General features: G+C 35.1%; 1 pseudogene; it reads left to right on the top strand.

Moving 5' to 3' along the window:
• Window positions 1-11,794: 11,794 nt before the first annotated feature.
• Window positions 11,795-12,247, top strand: LOC122808090 (annotated as a pseudogene).
• The last annotated feature ends 6,895 nt before the right edge of the window (window positions 12,248-19,142 follow it).

Below are 19,142 nucleotides of genomic sequence, written 5' to 3'. Positions count from 1 at the left end.
GAAGAGGGATTCTTCTCTCACTAGTACCCCTCAACTACCCAGAAACTGGTAAATTTCCTCAGAAACATCTGTGTGACACAATGGCTGACCACCCAGCTAATATAACTACAGCTACATTGTTTGTGCAAAGGTATTTTTTTTTCTTACTTTACTGGGTGAGTTGTCAAAGCTGCCTACTTTCTCTTAACAACTTAAGTGCTTAAATGCAAATGCTTCTCTGCACTATAGAATTTTCTGTTATGCAGAAGTCCACTAGCATAACCCTCAGGCAGAATAAACCAAACATTTACCAATATCACATACTATGCAAGCTCAGGTCCTGTCTCAAGGGTGTAGCCAGAGATTTACATTTTGTACTCAAACCTAATGTTGCTGCCCCTACTACCCACTTGTCATTTTAAAAATGTACTCTGCCCTCAACATGCTACCCCCAGATACATGGGAAGAAGCACGTTATTTTCAACTGTTACAATTTATTTTCATAAAAAGCTAGGTTTTTAGAGGTGTATTCCATTTGCACAATAATTCTGTGTGTAGACCTATACTATGAATATTCATTTACACAGTTCTAAACATTCTGTGCTTTTTGAGTGTTGACATTTGCAAGAGATGCTCAGGAAAAAAATGTACTCATTTCAGTACACTGAGTATGCCTAGCTACACCCTGATATGTCATATCTGAATCTAACAAGCTTCAGTTACCTAGGGACAGAGTAACAAGTATCATTAATAACATTTGCATCTGATGATAACAACCTTGTGCATAGTTTTATCAGTTTCAAATGCAAAGTAGCAGCATTGCAGTCTAAGAGGATTGCAAGACATCTGTTCTCACAGTGTCCTTACTGTGTGATAGACATTAGGGTTGCTTATAACTGATAGCTGATTGTAGTAGTAATCTAAGAATAAGGCATTCATTTCCATGTTGCAAGGTTTTTCCTATTAGTATGAAACCCATTACATAAGCTTACAAGATATTTTATGTGATATGCTCCAGATCCCCAAATACCCCCAAATGCAGTCTAAGGGAAAGTTGTCTCTAATGACTGTCTATCAGCTATTTTTTCTTGCCAGAATAATTTTTTGGAATACATAACTAATATTTTATGATACAGTATAAATTATAAAAGTGTGTGTTTATATATATATATATATATATATATATATATATATATATATATATATATATACACACACACACACACATATATATATATATATATATATATATATATATATACAAACGCAGACACACACACACACACACACACACACACACACACACACACACACACATATATATGGGTCTTATTTTATAAGCTTGATGATTTAAAATGTCAAAAGCCATATGACTGAGACCATATGGATGACATTGTAAAACACTGAAATGTTTTTATTGTAATCACTGTACAGTGTTGACTGAGTAATGTGCCAAATATTGTTTGTCTTGTCTGTGGTTTTTCGACGATTTAAAATGTTGACCATATGGTCTTGAGCACATTGGTTTTGACATTTTAAACTGCTGATCATATATATATATATATATATATATATATATATATATATATATATATATATATATATGGGTCTACTACCTTAGATCAGAATTACACTATTTTGAAATACGATAGTAGTATCCCACTAACGTGAATGTGCACTTCAATGAAAGTGCACTTTCGCGAAAGTCACTAGAACGAGTGAAGGGTTAGGGCTTGGGTTATGGATAGTGGATAGCTAGTAGGGCCATCCACTATCCTTAACCCAAGCCCTAACCCTAAGGTCTGTGACTACCGCTCCACAGTGCAGGAAATTGTATTTCCTCAACTGAGCAGTAGTTATGGACCTATTTCCTGTACTGTGGTGCGGTAGTCACAGATATTAGGGTTAGGGCTTGGGTTAAGGATAGTGGATAGCCCTACTAGCTATCCACTATCCTTAACCCAAGCCCTAACCCTAAGGTCCTTCACTACCGCACCACAGTGCAGGAAATATCCCGCTCGACTTAGTGACTTTCGCGAAAGTGCACTTTCATTGAAGTGCACTTTCGCGTTAGTGGGACACTACTATCGTATTTCGAAATAGAGTAATTTCGATCTACGGTAGTAGACCCAGATATACATATATATATATATATATATATATATATATCTACACACACACACACACACACACACAATATATATATATATATATATATATATATATATATATATATATATATATATATATGGGTTGACTATATAATTTCGAAATACTAAAATCACGAATTTCAGTATTTCAAAATTATAATACCGAAAACCCGGAATCCCGAAGCAGCAGAAGCGGGAAATTCAAAGTCTCGAAGTACGGAGACTTTGAATTAGCACTTCTGTTGTTTTGGAGAGTGAGTGGTGCGGTGTTTGTTTATGTATGTGTGTGTGCTGTTTGGGATGTAAGTGTGTTAGTGTGTGTGCAAGGGTTTTAGTATTTCAAAATTATATATATGGGATCCAGACACATGCTCAACTAGCATATGTCTGAATCGCAAAACATCAAACACACATACACAAAATCGCTTAACATCGACAAGCGCCTCCATGTATGTGTGCCTGTTTCATAGATCGGACTACAGTGCGGGTAAGGGAAAATTCCCTTTTCTCCACTGTAGTGCGATCTCTGAGTGAGAATAATAAAGTGGGGGGTGCAGGGTGGCGAAGCCTCCCTACAGAAACGTAGATTTTTTTTTTAACTACACATACACGGAAGCGCTTTTCGATGTTTAGCTCTTTCGTGTATGTGTGTTCGATGTTTTGTGATTTGGACATATGCTAGTCGAGCATGTGTCCTAGACCTATATATATATATATATATATATATATATATATATATATATATATATATATAGAGAGAGAGAGATATACATATATATATATATATATATATATATATACACACACACACACACACACACACACACACACACACACACACACATATATATATAGATGTCATAAGTATAATAAATCATACATTTTGTTACGATAAGCTTACTGATATCAGAGTCTTCTGTTCTGCAAATGAAAGTTTCTGAAATTAATGCTATCCAGTGGCAGTGTATTAGCACTATTAGGGTTGGGGTTGCTATAATGGTTAAGGTGTTTACCTCATAGACACAAGGTACAAGGTATGATTTTCACCTTTTAAAGGGAAATTGTCTACACTTAACATGGCTGACAAGCCATGGACCGAGAAGTTTATAGGAGCAACTGAATTACAGACAAGTTTAAGAGGATACACAGGGACAACTTAAGTCACCTAGTCTGCCATTTTCTCCTTCTTTTTGGATAAGTTGTAGCCTCTGCTTAAACTACAGCTTATTTTTCTACCCAGGCTAAACATTGTTTTATGTCATATGCATTCTGTCATAGGTTTGTTGGTACCTTCTCCATAAAATTTACTTCCTCATATCTTCCTTGATCCTTCCACCTTATATTTTAAAACTGTATCATCTTTGTTTTACTTTCTGATGTGAAATTACAACTTTTCTTTGATTTTCTCTTAGTAGGTAGGGTCATACTAAAAGTCCGCATTTATAAAAATGTCTGTCTTTGTAGGAATGACCCATTTTCAAACCAGGGTATGCAGCTTTGCATCAGGTCACTCTAATTACTGTTAATAAATTTCAGCCTAAGCTCATGAGGCAGCTCTTGACTCTAGATATTACACATTTTGGTATAAAAGTATAGCTATTTGGTGCTTTTCTCTCACTATACATGACCATACTGAAGATCTTAATTTATTAACAAATTCTATCTTAGATGCAGCGGTAGTTTGTAAACCAGATTAAAGTCCATATTTTATGATTTAGCTATGTTTCAAGCACTATAATGTAATGTTTTTTTTTATGTTGCATGCATACTTTGGGTCAAAATTACGGGTCTATATTACATGATCAAATGATCACAATAGCGAACAGCACATCAAAACCATTATAGCCCCTCCACACCCACCGTTAAATATATATACTAGCTCTGAGATCGCACTACAGTGAGGAAAGGGCAAATATTCCGTTCTTCACTGTACCGCGATCCCACAACAAGCACTTCGATGTGCTGCATTTTTGCTCTTTAGAGTGTTCGCTATTGTGATCATTCGATCACGTAATATAGACCTCAATATTACAGCTGCAACTAAGTGTCTGTCTACATTTTTTAAATTCCTATTGCATATGATAATGGAGCTATTCCTAACTGTTACATGGTATCCCCTGTTTAGACTTGTTATATTTCATTCTCTCAGTCCAATCTGTATTCATGTTTTAGATCTCTGTTTTTAAAATTTGCCACACATTTTAAGGTTCCATTTTTTTTACTCACCATGGTATGATCTTAAAACACAAATGCACCATTTCCATATAAAGGCTGACTGTATTAGTCTTCTCTCTCTTAACCATATATCCCCTTATAGATCTTACCCCAGATCTGATCTTGGTATTAGAGGTTTCATATTATGTTTTAAAATTTCAGTAAACTTTATGTTTTAATTCTGTAGTTTATGGGACTGCAGTAGGTATATTGCAACAGAGTGATGCCTTCTGTGCAGAGCCTTTGAAATGTAAATCATTTTAAATTATGTACATAGCTTAGTTAAGGTATTAGTATTACTCACACATTTACATTCTGTCATGGATGCATTCATTCTATTTTGAGCAAGTTTTGGCATAGGATACATGGGTTAGGCCTGGGTGGATCCTGAGTCAGTCCAATACTGTGTACTAATTTTGAGTTTGTTCTTCGTTGGTCTATCTTGGCGGCCTTGTGCCACACAGTTTAAATCATACAAGTATTTTCCTTGCAGGAGTATTAGAAATGTTACCTTCCTATTGCAACTCATTTTAACCAAGTGTATTATAGTTTTGCATTTTTTGAGCCATGCTGACCAGTTAATCTTGGAACATTAGAGGTATTCAAGTCTCTCATAAGAGGAAATTCTTTTTGCTGTTACTCCATAATTATGATCTTTATATTGCTATTACCCATGAGGCCTATATGTTGCAAAGTCAGTGGGAATTGCTTTGGAAAAAATGTCAGCAGATAAATTTAAAAATAAGCAGGATATAGCTGTTCTAATCAAGAGATCAACAAACTTGACTACGTCATCAGAAGCTGGCATGCAGGGGGGATTTTGTTATGTAGACTCCCTAATTTGGACAAACAAATCATTATCCTGCTCAGTGCATATGCGCTTTGTTCAAACTATCTTGACTTTTTAAAATCTATCACATTGCTTTTAAATAGATTTATAAATTACTATCTTATTATAGCAGGTGACTGGAAAGCAAATATAAATAATGTGAAAGGCAGAAAACTGGGTACAAAAATGTTGAACTCATATATTTCCAGAGCTATACTAGACTTAGTGGAAGCTCATAGTTTAACTGATCCTTTTCACTCTTTCCTCCAAATAACTTGCAATTTTCTTACTACTGGAATACAAATCATGGTCTAGAGTATATTTATTATTAATTTCAATTTTTTTCTTTGTCTAGTGATAACTGAGTGCAATAGCCAACCAAGATTTTCAGATCACTCTGAGATAAAACTCTGCTTAGACACTGCTAAGCTTCTAAACTTAATTAAGAAAGACTCAGACTAGATATTGAGCCCTTAATATTCTATTTTATCCTAAAATTAGACTTTGTTAATCACCGCTTAGTTATTTTTTTAATTGTGATGTCTATTTCCTATTAAAGCATTGATATTCATTAAAACTGAGCCATAGGGTTACTTTATGTTTCAAGCATTATTCTTACAAATTCCAGAATACAAAAGCAGACTAAGGTTAAAATAATAAAAAAAGTAATGAAATGTGACCTTATGAAAATTTTGCTCCAAACATAAACAACTAAAAGAATTAAATTCAGAATTAAATGCAGAGTGAGTGTCAAATTTCTCTTGGGGTGAGACTCTGCACCTCCGCAACCGCCAGAAACAAAAGACAGCAAATGCAACTATAAGTTACTGAAAATAATTGGAAGGTTTTTGATATAGGCTTTATTAATACACAGGTATTAGGAGATGGTCCATGTATTGTTTATAAGAAGGACTAATGCTTTAAAATATATATATATAGAAAGATGATGAAGGTTTCCTATTGCACCAAGAAAGAAGATTGGTACCTTTAAATGTGGAAGGTGTAATTATTTCCCATATATCTGTGAAGGAAAGGAGAATCACATTAAGGGCCTTGGAACTGTTCAGTCACGTTTTTATTATAATTGTTTTTCTAAAAGCTATGTTTATATAGCAATATGTAGTCAATGTTTGAGGTTTTACATTGGTAAAACTGAAAGAGCTTTTAAGCATTGAAATTATGAGCATTTATATGCGATTAGAACAAAAATCCATTCCAGTGCACTGTGAAAACATATTCCACAACATGAAGGGCATAGTTTCAAGTTCCACAACTTTTAATTGGTTGAACAAGATGTGAGGGCGGACTATGGAAAATCAAATTAGAAATTAAAGAACTATAACGGCAACTAAGGTCCTATGCTTTAGGCTCTTATGGACTAAATGATACAATGTCTTTGTATTTTGAAAATGAAATCAAGGTCTATTTTTTTAAGTATTCAATTTTATTATAAAAAGTTAATTAATAGGAAGGTTTAAATATATTTTTATACTGAATGCTTTTCAGACAATTTTCATTTTTTTATTTTATTGTATATATGTCTAAGAAATAATTTATTGGTGATGGGTGAGGTAATAATTAGGGGAAGGTAGACGTTATTATAAAAGAAGGAATGAGCCATTAAGATTTTATCTCTGATGAAGTCCTGGATATGGTAGAAGGGACAAAAGTGCTCAGATGTAATAAAGTTATTTGGTTCTTCAATGTGGCATCTCCCTCCATTTCTTATTTTTCTGGAATTGCCAACATTTTACAATCCTTACCAGTTATTTTCAATAACTTACTGTTCCATTTGCTGGCTTTTGGTTCTGGCGGTCGAGGAGTTGGAGAGTCTAGGTTTGCTGTGGATTTGGTTCCTGGTTTTGTCTTCCTTAACTTTTGCCCCTGATGGCATCATTTGGGGCTAGTAAGGAGGCATGTAGTAGCTGCTACATCACTCAGGACTTTTTTGAGTCAACAAATGTAAATCTGCTAGAACAGCTAACCCAACAAGTGGAGCGACATTCTTCAGTTACAAGGTGAGGGGTGAACATGAATGCATGTAATAACTCCAGTACAGCATTCGTTACATAGTCCATGTAGTGAGATTGGGGAGACACCTACAATCCCCCAGGATATGGATAATGTAACAGCTCAGTGTCCTAATCATTATGAAAGGGGAACATTAATACTGGTGAGTGGTTACATACTAGATTTGAACTTAATAATGAGCTTATACATCATAATAATAAAAGGATGTCTGCTCCAAAACAGTGCCATTTATTTGAACAGAAATTAATGTAATACAGCAAACTACAACTTTAAAATGGCTACTTCCACAAGTGTATCAAGGCTAAAATGGTACCAAAGGGTTTGAGATCATGGAAGTATCCCTCATGTTTGAGGGAAGGTTCTGACTTGCATATTGAATTGATGGAAACTGATAAAATACAACCAAAAGTATATAGACTTTTTAGAAGTTGAAATTAACCAATTTGATAATAGCATTAAAACAAACCTTGCATTTGGACATTATAAAAATGATTATGTTAATTTATTTTATAATATTGACAAGATTGTTGATGGGATTAAAACTAAAAAAGAGAAAATATGGAGAGATAAAGGGGAGTGTGACAGCAATAGAGCATATCCAAATCCATCTTCAAAGACAGGGAAGGGCTCTATGGGAGTGAAGTTGTGAATAGTGAACCTAATTCACATAATAATGCTTTTTCAGGTAATCTGAGAGGTTGAAAAATCAAAGGGAATAGAAAAGAGTCAACTAATCAGCACAGAATTATTCATGGGACCAGAGTGGGGTTTTACCCCATTATCAGAGGCAAGGAATAGGAGACACACAAATCCCCAGACAAGAACGTAATGAAGGACATTACCAATAATCATGGGGACTTTAATATTTACAATTATAGTTGTTTGATCTCTCCTGTGACTATGCTAACTTGATCAAGAAAAGCCCGAGTTATGTACATAGTAAGAAGGCTGATTTGGTAACAACATGAATGGATTTAAATCTTTTTAGTAGGAAATTAAATGTATCCATTTTATTTTTCAGTAATGATTCCAGTATGGCTGTTGGTAATGTTTTGAAGAAATCTGGTACCTATAATCCACCATTACACCATGTTCTTTTATTATTTGAAAAAGTATGTGAATATGATATTCAACATTTTTTTATTTTTATTTATTTTACATTTGTTGTCCAGGATAGTCTGACTGGATTCATGTCTATTTTCAGTGGAGGCCCGGGGAGAAAAGCTCCAAGGTAAGCAGATACAATAAAAACAATGAAACATATTACAAATATGGTATTGACAAAGATTACATAAGCAAACATGTATAAACAAGTTCCACAGGTTAGAGTTACTCCCTGGTGAAAGTCGGGTAAATTCAACAGTAATCTGATTAATAGATTTTACACATTCTTGATGAGAGTTAACCAGGCTTGTTGCAGTGTCAAAGCCAGTTTAGTGCCAGATGTTGTTTGAGTCTAGTTTTAAATTGGCCAAGGGAGGAGAGCAAGGAAATATCAGCTGGAAGTGAGTTCCATGCTCTGCCTAGAGTTTGCAAAGAGGGAATCACCGGCTGCATTGTTAATTTTGATTGTCTGAATTAGTACTCTGTTAGAGGATCGAAGCAGTCGCGGATTGTTATAGGGGGTGATAAGATTTTTAAGTGCCGGAGTATTATCTGTATTATAGAGGATTTTATAAGCCATAATCAGTAGGTTATATTGGATTAGACTGGGTAGTTCTAGCCACCGAAGCTGGTTAAGATTGATGCAGTGGTGTGTCCTAAAATGCAGGCCAGTGGCAAACCTGGCATTGTGATTATAGCAGGTTGAGAGTTTAAGTACAGTCTTGTTTAGATTCGAGAGTAGGGGGGATGCATATAGAAGTGTTGAAAGTAGGTGAAAGCGAGCTATAGCAATTTTGGCTGGTGGGGTTAGGAAGGCTTTTATTTTGCAAAGTGACCCTAGTTTTCTGTTGATGGTTTTGATCGATTGTTTTACATGTAGGTCGAATTTTAGGTTATTATCAATAATGACACCTAATAGTTTTGTTGATGGGTTGGGGGAGATTATTGTGCCATAATTTGCATTTATGGTAAAGGTAAAAGCAGCAGACCTTTGTGTTGGTGAGAATAACAACATTTTAGTTTTTTTGGGATTTAGTATCAAACGACGTTCAGAGAGCCAGTTTTCTATAGTATTAAAGGTGGACTGGGTAGCAGACCATAAGTCTGTAGGAGATGTGGCTGAGCAAATCAGGGTGGAATCGTCAGCATATTGGATACAGCTGACATTTGTGATGATAGTATACAAGTCATTAATGAAGATGGAAAACAGCAGGGACCCTGGTATGGAGCCTTGTGGTACTCCAAGGGTATTAGGTAGTACGTTAGAGAGCTTGTTCTATCAAAGAACAGCCTGCTGTCTCCCATTGAGGTAGGATTTAAACCATTGAAGGGCTTTTAGAACATCTTTTAAGGGACCGAACAAGATCTATTAATTTTGATCTATCTAAAGATGAAAGGAAGTTATTAAAAATATTTGTACCAAGAAAAATATTTGATTAATGAAACCAGATAAAGGGGTAGTCTAGTGATCATGAATACCATTGATTACAATTTAAAAATTGAAACTCTATTGCTGTCTGATCAGTATGAGGAAATTTCTAGAAATAATTTAATATAGCATATAGTAAAATTGATGTTTTACTATATGATTTGTTAATGCAGGAGCAGATTGCCCATGTGGATTATAAATTTTTGAAAATTTAATTTTTGGCATTCTGAAAAATTTAGAAAAAAATCGGTTAGATCCACCTTTGAGTCCTACTGTGGATACCAATAGTTCCAAGACTCATTGGATAGCAAAATTAATAGATTTTAAACTTAAAGATGTCTTGAATAAAGAGAAGCATATATATACAAAGACTCCTGGCATTTTCAAAGGAGTATTGGTGACAACATGTATTCTGAAGATCTTATATTGGTCACAACAGATGTTAAGGGCCTATTTTCAGTAATTCCACATGAGTTGGGGTAGCTTGGTATTTTCAGTATCTAAATACATCCAATATTTAGATAACATCATCAATGTTTTAGGGATATTTATGGAAGTGGTTCTTAAGAATAACTTTGTATTTTTTGAAGGTGGCATATACAGACAAAAAAACGTGGTGGCCATGGGAGCTGTGTGTATCCCTATTTTTGCAAAGATTGTGATGGCTTATGGGGAGCACAATTATGGTTTCCTTTCTGGTTATGAAAATGGCTGGTTGCTATATGGTCAGCACCTAGATGATAGCATAATTTTTTGGAAGGAAACAAAAGAGAAGTTGATGAATTTTTTTCATTATATTAATAACACTACTGAGTTTTTAAAATTTACTTTTGAAAACTCAGAAACTGTTTTAAAATACTTGGATGTTGAAATTTATAAAGATAGAGTGAACAAGGGGGTTATTTCTAATTATATGCATATATACAACCCACATATTTTAATTGGTTTATTATTGAAACCTGGAAGGCGGCCGCAGTGGTGCAGTGGTTAGCATTGTTGCCTCACAGCAAGAGGTTCTCCAGTTCGATTCTTGGCTGGGGTGCCTTCTGTGTGGAGTCTGCATGTCCTACCTGTGGCCACATGGGTTTCCACCAGGTGCTCCGGTTTCCTCCCACATCCCAAAAACATTCTGTAGGTGGATTGGACACTCTAAATTGGCCCTAGGCATGAGTGCGTGTGCCTTCTGTGCAAGGTTGGGCTCCGGGGTGGCAACTCGACACCATTAAAACTCCACTGCCAATCATGAGTGGACAGGTGATCTGCTGTGGTGACTCCTAACCGGGAAAAGCCGAAAGAAGAAGAAGACTATTGAAACCTGGAACCTGCATGGGTCGACTGGTCACATGGCCAAACCAAAATCCTGAATCAGGAACAACAAAATTCCAGCCAGGTCGAAACTGAATACATCGACACCTGTAGTTCGATGTATTCAACATAGCAGGAAGTGACGTCAGTCACCCATGCTATGTACCTTCATGTACCATGACATTCCATAGTCAACAGAACATATATTTTACTATTTTGCAGGGGGGGCAATCCCCCCTGCACCCCCAATGTGAGGGGCTGTGCCCCCCCATACCTCCTGCAACTTATATATACTAACTCCAAAATTGCACTATAGTGAGGAAATGGGCTAATTCCCTGTTCCTCATTGAAACGTGAGCTTGGTGCACAATGCCAAACTCAGATACTCGAACTACACTACCCATTCACTGTAGTTTAGTCAGTGTATTTTGAGTCGGCATTCTGCCCATTTGCAAATTGCCTTTCGACCGCATGCCGGTCGACAGCAGTGACTTAGTATATTTAATTGTAAACCTTTTAATTCAGGACTTCATTTTAAGAGCTGTCGTCCACTCCACCAAAAAAGAGCTGTAGCTAATGATATCCAGCCCTGATTTGTTTCATGTGGAAAGTAATAAATTGAGATTTATGTTAATTAGGAGTGGTTATTTTGAGAATTTTCTTTATAACATCTTCACAGAGGTTATAGCAGGATTTCTGGGAAGTCTGATTTATTTATTTATTTTTATTTTAATTTTTTTTTACTAAATAGCAATGGCTTTCTCTGCTAATATTCAGAAGGCTAAGACTGCTTTGGTGAATTTTTATGTTAATGTTGAGGATAATGGTGCAATTGTGTTGATCAGAATATTGAAACAGCACCAACATACAGTGAGCTATTTCAACAACATAAAAGAACTGCAATCTGTTGCAGATAAATCTTCAGCTACAGAACTTGAAACTTTATCAGAAGTTCGAAGCCATGGAAAGAAAGTCTTGTCCACTCTGAATGATATTTTAAAGCACCTGGATAACCTGGATGCTTTAAAAGCTATTATTGAACATCTGGGCAAAAGCGTGCTGTGGCTCTTAAAGTGCATGTAAAGGAGTTTGAAATAATTTGTGGAATTCTGTTGGACCTTATGGGTTACAAATGTGGTGAAGATGTCAAAACAGATGTCAAAAAAGTAACATGTTGTGTATGAGCAAATAAAGTCTACTTATTGAGGCTGTATACTGCATTTGCTACACAAATGGATCATAATACAATAATGAAACCCCAAACCAGAGGAAGTTGGTATTAACTACCATAGTCTAGACTCTTACCACTGCGAACTTCATTCACCTAACCACTGACAATTGGGGCAACTCAATAAAAAATTTGAAGTTTTTTGCAATGAGCTTGATTAATACACTGGTATTACCAGATGATCCATGTATTGTTAATAAGGACTGGTGATTTAAAAATTATATAGAATGATTATGGAAGTGTCCTATGGGCCCAAGAAAGAAGACTGGTACCTTTAAATGAGGAAGGTGTAATTATTGCTATTGTATCTAAGAAGGAAAGGAGGTTCACATTAAGTCCCTTGGTACTGTTCAGTCACATATTCATTCTGCTTATTTTTCTAAAGTCTTGGTTTATATAGCAATATATAGTTAATTTTCAAGGTTTTGCATCAGTAAAACCGAAAGAGCTTTTAAAGATTGAATTTATCAGCATTTATATGTGATTAGAAAAAAAAAGTCCATTCCAGTGCACTGTGGAAACATATTCAGCAACATGAAGGGCATATTTTCAAGTTCCACAGCTTTTAATTGTTCAAACAAAATGTGAGGGGGGCCATGGAAAATCTAATTAGAAATTAAAGAACTACAATGACAAATAAGGTCCTTTGCTTTTAGACCCTTATGGACTGAATGATACAACATCTTTAACGTATTTTGAAAATGAAATCAAGGTCTATTTTTTAATTATTCAGTTTTATTATAAAAAGTTTATTCACAGGAAGGTTTAAATATATTTTATAATGAGGGTTTTTCAAACAATTTTCATTTTTTATTTTTGTTGTATGCATGTCTGTCTAAGAAATAATTTATTGGTGATGGATGATGTAATAATTAGGGGAGGGTAGATGTTATTATAAAAGAAAGAATGAATCATTAAGATTTTATCTCTGATGAAGTCCTGGATATGATAGAAGAGACAAGTGTAATAAAGTTATTTGGTTCTTCAACATGACATCTCCCTCCATTTCTTTTTATTGTTCAGGTAGCAATGACATTTTACAATCCTTGACAGTTATTTTCATTAACTTACAGTCGTGTTTGCTGGCTTTTGGTTCTGGCAGTCGAGGAGGTGCAGAGTCTTGGTTTGCTGTGGATTTGGTTCCTGGTTTTTCTCTTGTGGTGAGACCAAATTAACAATCAACATTTCCACGTGGACCTAAATACCATCTGAATTCTGGACTTCGGTGATTCAGATAGATAAACAGCTTACTTAGATTCAAACTTTAAGCACTAATGATAAAGTAATAAATGATAGTAATAATGTTATTTACAAACTTTGGAGATTTATTTAAACATTTATAGATTTCTGACTTATATACCTCTGCCAGTGCTACTTCCCAAGAATTTGACATGCAGTCCTAAGATTATTTAAACGTCATACCTGTATCAGCTGAGCATTTTGTTAATAAATGCTCCATCTAGGGTGCCACTATAGCTAGGAGTGCTTTTCTGTTTATTTTATTTGTTTATTTGTATTCAAGAAGCTGCCACGATTGATTTACTATTATTGATCTGCTTCTTCCTTGCCTTACTTTGCATGCTGAAGGCTGCCACAGCTTCAGCCCTGTCACTCCCATTCAAAGCTGTAGTTCCCTCCTACAACACCAGCTTTGTATTCACGCTGTATTTGTCTGCTGGCTGCCATGCACCACCCAGCTGACTACATTTTGCTTAAATAAAATAAAATAAACACTGCATTTGCAGCCTGTGTGATTTCCTTTTCTGTGCCTCTGTCAAAGACCATCCTTTAACTTGATTTAAACCACTGATGGAAGACTTTTTCTTTGTGTTTGTGTCATTCTTTGGTGGCTAGATGCACAACTTCCTTGAAAACAGATCATTTACTGAAAAGAAGGGACTCGTGGGAAGCAAAATATACCTTCTTGTAGTATGGGATACTAGTGTTTTTCTTTTCTAGTGGTTTACAAATAATGGCACTGTATAGTTAAGAGACAGAGATTCCAGACAGACTGAAGGAGGAATGTTCCATAAAAACTTTTGTCTACAACAGCATTAGACAAGTAAATTCTGGTTCAAACTTTTGTGGTCCAGTTTCGTTTTCCTAGATATTTGAAGACCATTGAGTCTTATGACCCTCTTTTAGGCTACACCTCCTCTCTCTAAGAGAGCCATAGCATTCAGTCCTAGAGTAAATTTGTGAACAGCCATCCAATTATGTAGGTTATGCTTAACATGCAGGGAAGGTTTAGTCAGAGGTTTGGGAGATGCTGGATTATAAACTTGTCCCTCCACCATGTTTTATTTATCTGTTGATAAAAATGTAGGTACTTGGTTTTAGTACTGGCAGAGCCATTGAACTTGAAGAGATACAGGAGGTCCAAGATAACTGAGCCTCTAATGGGGCAGTATGTGAGATGGAGATCCCCCCTCAAAAGTCTATAAGACATCAAATAAAGAGACAGGGTTTCCAGCCTCACTTGAAAGCTCAGGGACTTTATGCCTGTTATCTTCTTGGTTAAGAATCATTGGTCTTTCTATATGTTTAATATGTTTAGTGAAATGCACCCCAAATGTGACATTTTACTCAATAATTTGAGCAATGTTAAGTATAAGGAAGTGATAATCTTTTTAGACCTTAAAGATATTCCTTTTGCAGTCATCTGTGTTAAATAAAAGGATTTCCCTGCCAACATTGTCAAAAGAGATGTAATTATCAACCCAAGTTCTTAGGTCCCTGATTACATTTTTGTTTTGCAGTGGCGTATTGCATTGTCTAAACAAAATGATGAGAGGAGCAGTGATGATACTACACATTTTAGCATTTAGTCTGAACCCCATTTACAATACCAAGAGTTTACTAGGGAAAGTTAATGCTGGAGGATTTGGGTGTAGGAGGGTGACTTAACAACAACCTCCATTTTGCAGTCATTGGCAGACTTTGTTAGCCAGAGGCTTTAGCTCTCTGCGTGGAGATCTGTGAAGTAAAAGCCAAAAAGGAGAGGTCCCAGCATGGAACCCTGATGGACACTATTAGCCATTTTCATACATTCTGATGAGGTGCTGTAAGCTTGCACTGTGTGAGTTCTCTCTGTTTCAAACATTTTAATATCCATATTACGACATATGAAGATGTTGACAAAGTCCTTGGCCAATCAAGATACACCATGTGTACTGCATGGCCACTATCTGTAGTCTCCATAACCTTTTGAAAAAATTTACTATATTCAGAAGACAGGATCTACTCTTCACAAAGCCAAACTGCTGGGGGTTATTTCAAATAAGATTCCTGAAATTGTAGTTTATGATATCAGTGATAGTATTTTCCATGGCTTTGCAGATGAAGTTTGTAAAACTGATTGATCTGTAATTACGTACATCAGTTGTAAGGGCTTCCTTATGAAATGGATAACCACTGCAGTGTACCACTCATCAGGGCAAAATCAGTAGCCAAATTTAGGTTAAACAACTTATGGAGTAGGTCTGAAAGAACATGTTTAACATTATTAATTAAGCAACCAGGTATATTGTCAGGTACCATGGAGGAAGTATGTTTGGTCTTGGTTATCACTTTCAGTAAATGATCTTTACAGATAATTGGGGTAATGACTGGATTCAGGTATTTCAGGGCTTTGGACAAATGTCTTTGGGTGAAATTGACACTGATTTTGTTTGCAAGAATGTTGACAATGTCTGTTGGGTCAGAATAGTGAGGCACCATTTTTGATAAATTTAGATTAATGTTGGTTACTGTTTCTTTGTTTTCTAACATGGCTAAAGAAAGAGTGATAATTAGCTTTGGCTTTGGAGATCAGCTTAAGTTCATGGGCTCTTTTAGTGGACCTGATAGTGTTTTTCATTTTTTATGTTTTTGATGTTTTCTTTGAGAAGAGAGTTTTTGTATCTCCTAGTAATGTGGCATGCATTCTTTATGATGTTACAGAAAATACAAAACCATCTAACTTGTTTACATAATTAACATTGCTAATAGTTTGCTGTTGTATCTTTTAGTTGTCATCACTCATTTTTAATGCCATAAGTTATCTGTACAAGATGAAGAGAAGGCTGCTTTTTATACTGTCCTGCAACATATAAAAGCATACATATATGCTATTGTGTGATGCAGTATAGTCCACATAAGTATAAATGTGCACGTTAGTCCTTTCACATATTTTGCCAGCTGATCACCCATTGTGTACTTCCACAGTTTTGTAAAGAAAGCTTTTGAAGTATATATCTCTGTGCTCATTTACCTACTTTCTGTTTGCATTTTCAAATTGATTGAGGAACTTGACATTTAAACTTTTTTTTTCATTTATGTCTTGTATTGGAAGACATTGCAGAATAAAGAAGACAGTACCTCATATCTCTCAACTGTCCATAATTTTGCAGAATGTACAATAAATTTTTACTCATATTTTTGCCATGGCCCTTATAAATGTTTTAATTTTCTGGCAATTGTTTGAGTATAACAGTCAATCATTAATGACAGACATTACAACTTCATACTTGTTTGTGTTCAGAAAATGCGTGTTGATGTAAAACCTGTTGTTTTACTGACTTTATAAGTGAGTTTAGAGTATTTATATAAATGTTAATGATTTTGACCCTTTTTCTCCATTAATTTTGCCTTTTTCCAAAATTCATGAGAAAAGAAGTCAATAAATGTGGAACATCTTTTTCTTAGAATATACAGGAGTCTGGTATGAATTGTGGTAGGGTTGTTCTTACCCTTGAATTTGTACCCTTGAAAGTATTGCTAGACTGCTTGTAGTAAAATGATCAATGACTCTAAACTGTAAACTTTGAGTCTACAGTCTGAACACAGCCCTTTTTTCTTTTCTGGACAAATGCTTCAATTTTTTATGTCAGACTGAAGACCTTTCTTAATGGAAACAAATCCTTGCCAGATCAGGCTTTTAGTATTCATCTTGGAAGGTATAACTCTTACATCTGCTTTAATAACACTGTCTTTATGGCGTTTTATTAAAGTGCATAGAATGATTTTGGACTTGTGTGTGTGTTTGAGAGAGATAATGTCTAGTATCTTTTATTGCTGTTGTATATAAAAAAAGCAGATGCTTCCTTTTTCTATTTGCGAATAGGGATTAAAATGTGTTTGCAGACACACTGCAGGTGATTTGAAAATAAGAAATGTGTCTGAACTGGTAGAGATAGACTTTGTGCTGATATGTCAAAGTGCAAAGTTAAAATGTCTTCATGGTAATAGTACTTCAATTTTTATCAGGGGTTTCGGGATAGTCTTTGCTGTATTTATTCTTATCAAAATATCAAAATAGACAACACTACATTTTTTGAAGAAGAAGATGGCTCCAGACATGAATTTGTTAAGTTCTTGCCATTTGTATATGATCAGTTTTAATAAAGAGAAAAATCAAATCATGCATTGTATGTGTATCTAAAGGGGCAGGCTTAAAAGATGTTAAAATGACATATAGTCCCAAGTTTCTTATTATAGAAACTGTTGAATTGCTGAATTAATAAGCCAGTTGTAGAGGAATTATATTAAACATTATTGCATTTCAAATGTTTGTGCTAGTCTGTTCTGAAAATAAATCTGACTTTGATGGTGAGGTGATAACTATTGGAATGAGAATGGCATCTAAGGAAATATATTCTGGCCAGTATCAGATTTCTGAAGGGGCTCACAATATTTTTTAAACCAATATAAAATTGTTATGTTCAGAGGTGATACTTTTGGCAATGACTCCTTATAACCCGATGTAAATACATAACTAAAAACTGTGATTTTTTTATTGCAAATATAGCTTAAACTGTGATGGCTAAATTGTAAAAATGTCACATATTATTACTCTGATTTAAATGCGTATCTTATATTGAATGTCTTGCAAGGACTTTTCAGGTAGCGTGGGACGTGATGATCTCTTACAGAATGACTGTGTTAGGGAAATGGAATCTTTAAGTCCAGATAGATGGCTGTGCTGAATGAAGAGCATACATGGCTACATGACTGGTGCATAACACACTGATGAATGATTGCTATAGTATTTTGTACACTTGGTGGATTTAAGTAATTGATTATCAGTTTCTAACCTGGAGGAGCATGCCACATATGCAGCAGTATTTAAATTCTTTAGAAGTTAAGATACATATAAAGAAGTTTCCTTAAATGAACTTAATACCGCATATAGACGTATTAAGGGCTACTATAGTGACCTATTTATGGATGGTTACATAGACATAAACAGTTACCATTACATTACTACAAACTGGCCAAAGATCCCTATCATGTTTGCAACTCCAAAAATACACAAAAATATTACTGACCCCCCACTTAGACCACTAATAGATGGGAGGGACTCTATTACCTATGCTTCAGCTAAACTAGTTGACAGTATTTTGAAAAGATATTTATCCACTGAAGTTCAAATATGCAAAGACTCATGGTCTTTCCTGAAGAATTTAGATAATATTACATATAGAGAAGACTTGAACTTCGTGACCATAGACGTGATTGACCTATATACGTCAATCCCTCACTTGGAAGCAATAGAGTGGGTCAACTTATTTCTTATCAAAAAAGGAGCTGAAGTAAATGAAATATTTACAGTAACAACTTTATTGGATATTATCTTGACAAATAACTTTTTTACTTTCAACAATAAGTTGTATTTACAAAATTGTGGAGTTGCCATGGGTTCACCTGTGGGGGCCAGTTTAGCAAATACAGTTATGGCTTACTGGGAACAACAACATATTTTAAACAACACTGAATGGTTGCCTTTTATTAACTACTATACTCGCTTCCTGGATGACATCTTCATTCTATTTGAAGGAAGTCAGGAAAAAGCAAAAGAGTTGCTTAAATTTTTAAATAATACTACTGACTTTT

Source organism: Protopterus annectens, chromosome 8.part0 (assembly GCF_019279795.1).
Source record: "Protopterus annectens isolate FY-2018-M chromosome 8.part0, PAN1.0, whole genome shotgun sequence".
Taxonomy (NCBI): domain Eukaryota; kingdom Metazoa; phylum Chordata; order Ceratodontiformes; family Protopteridae; genus Protopterus; species Protopterus annectens.
The sequence above is the reverse complement of the archived record's forward strand: the minus strand, read 5'-3'. Positions and strand labels throughout refer to the sequence as shown.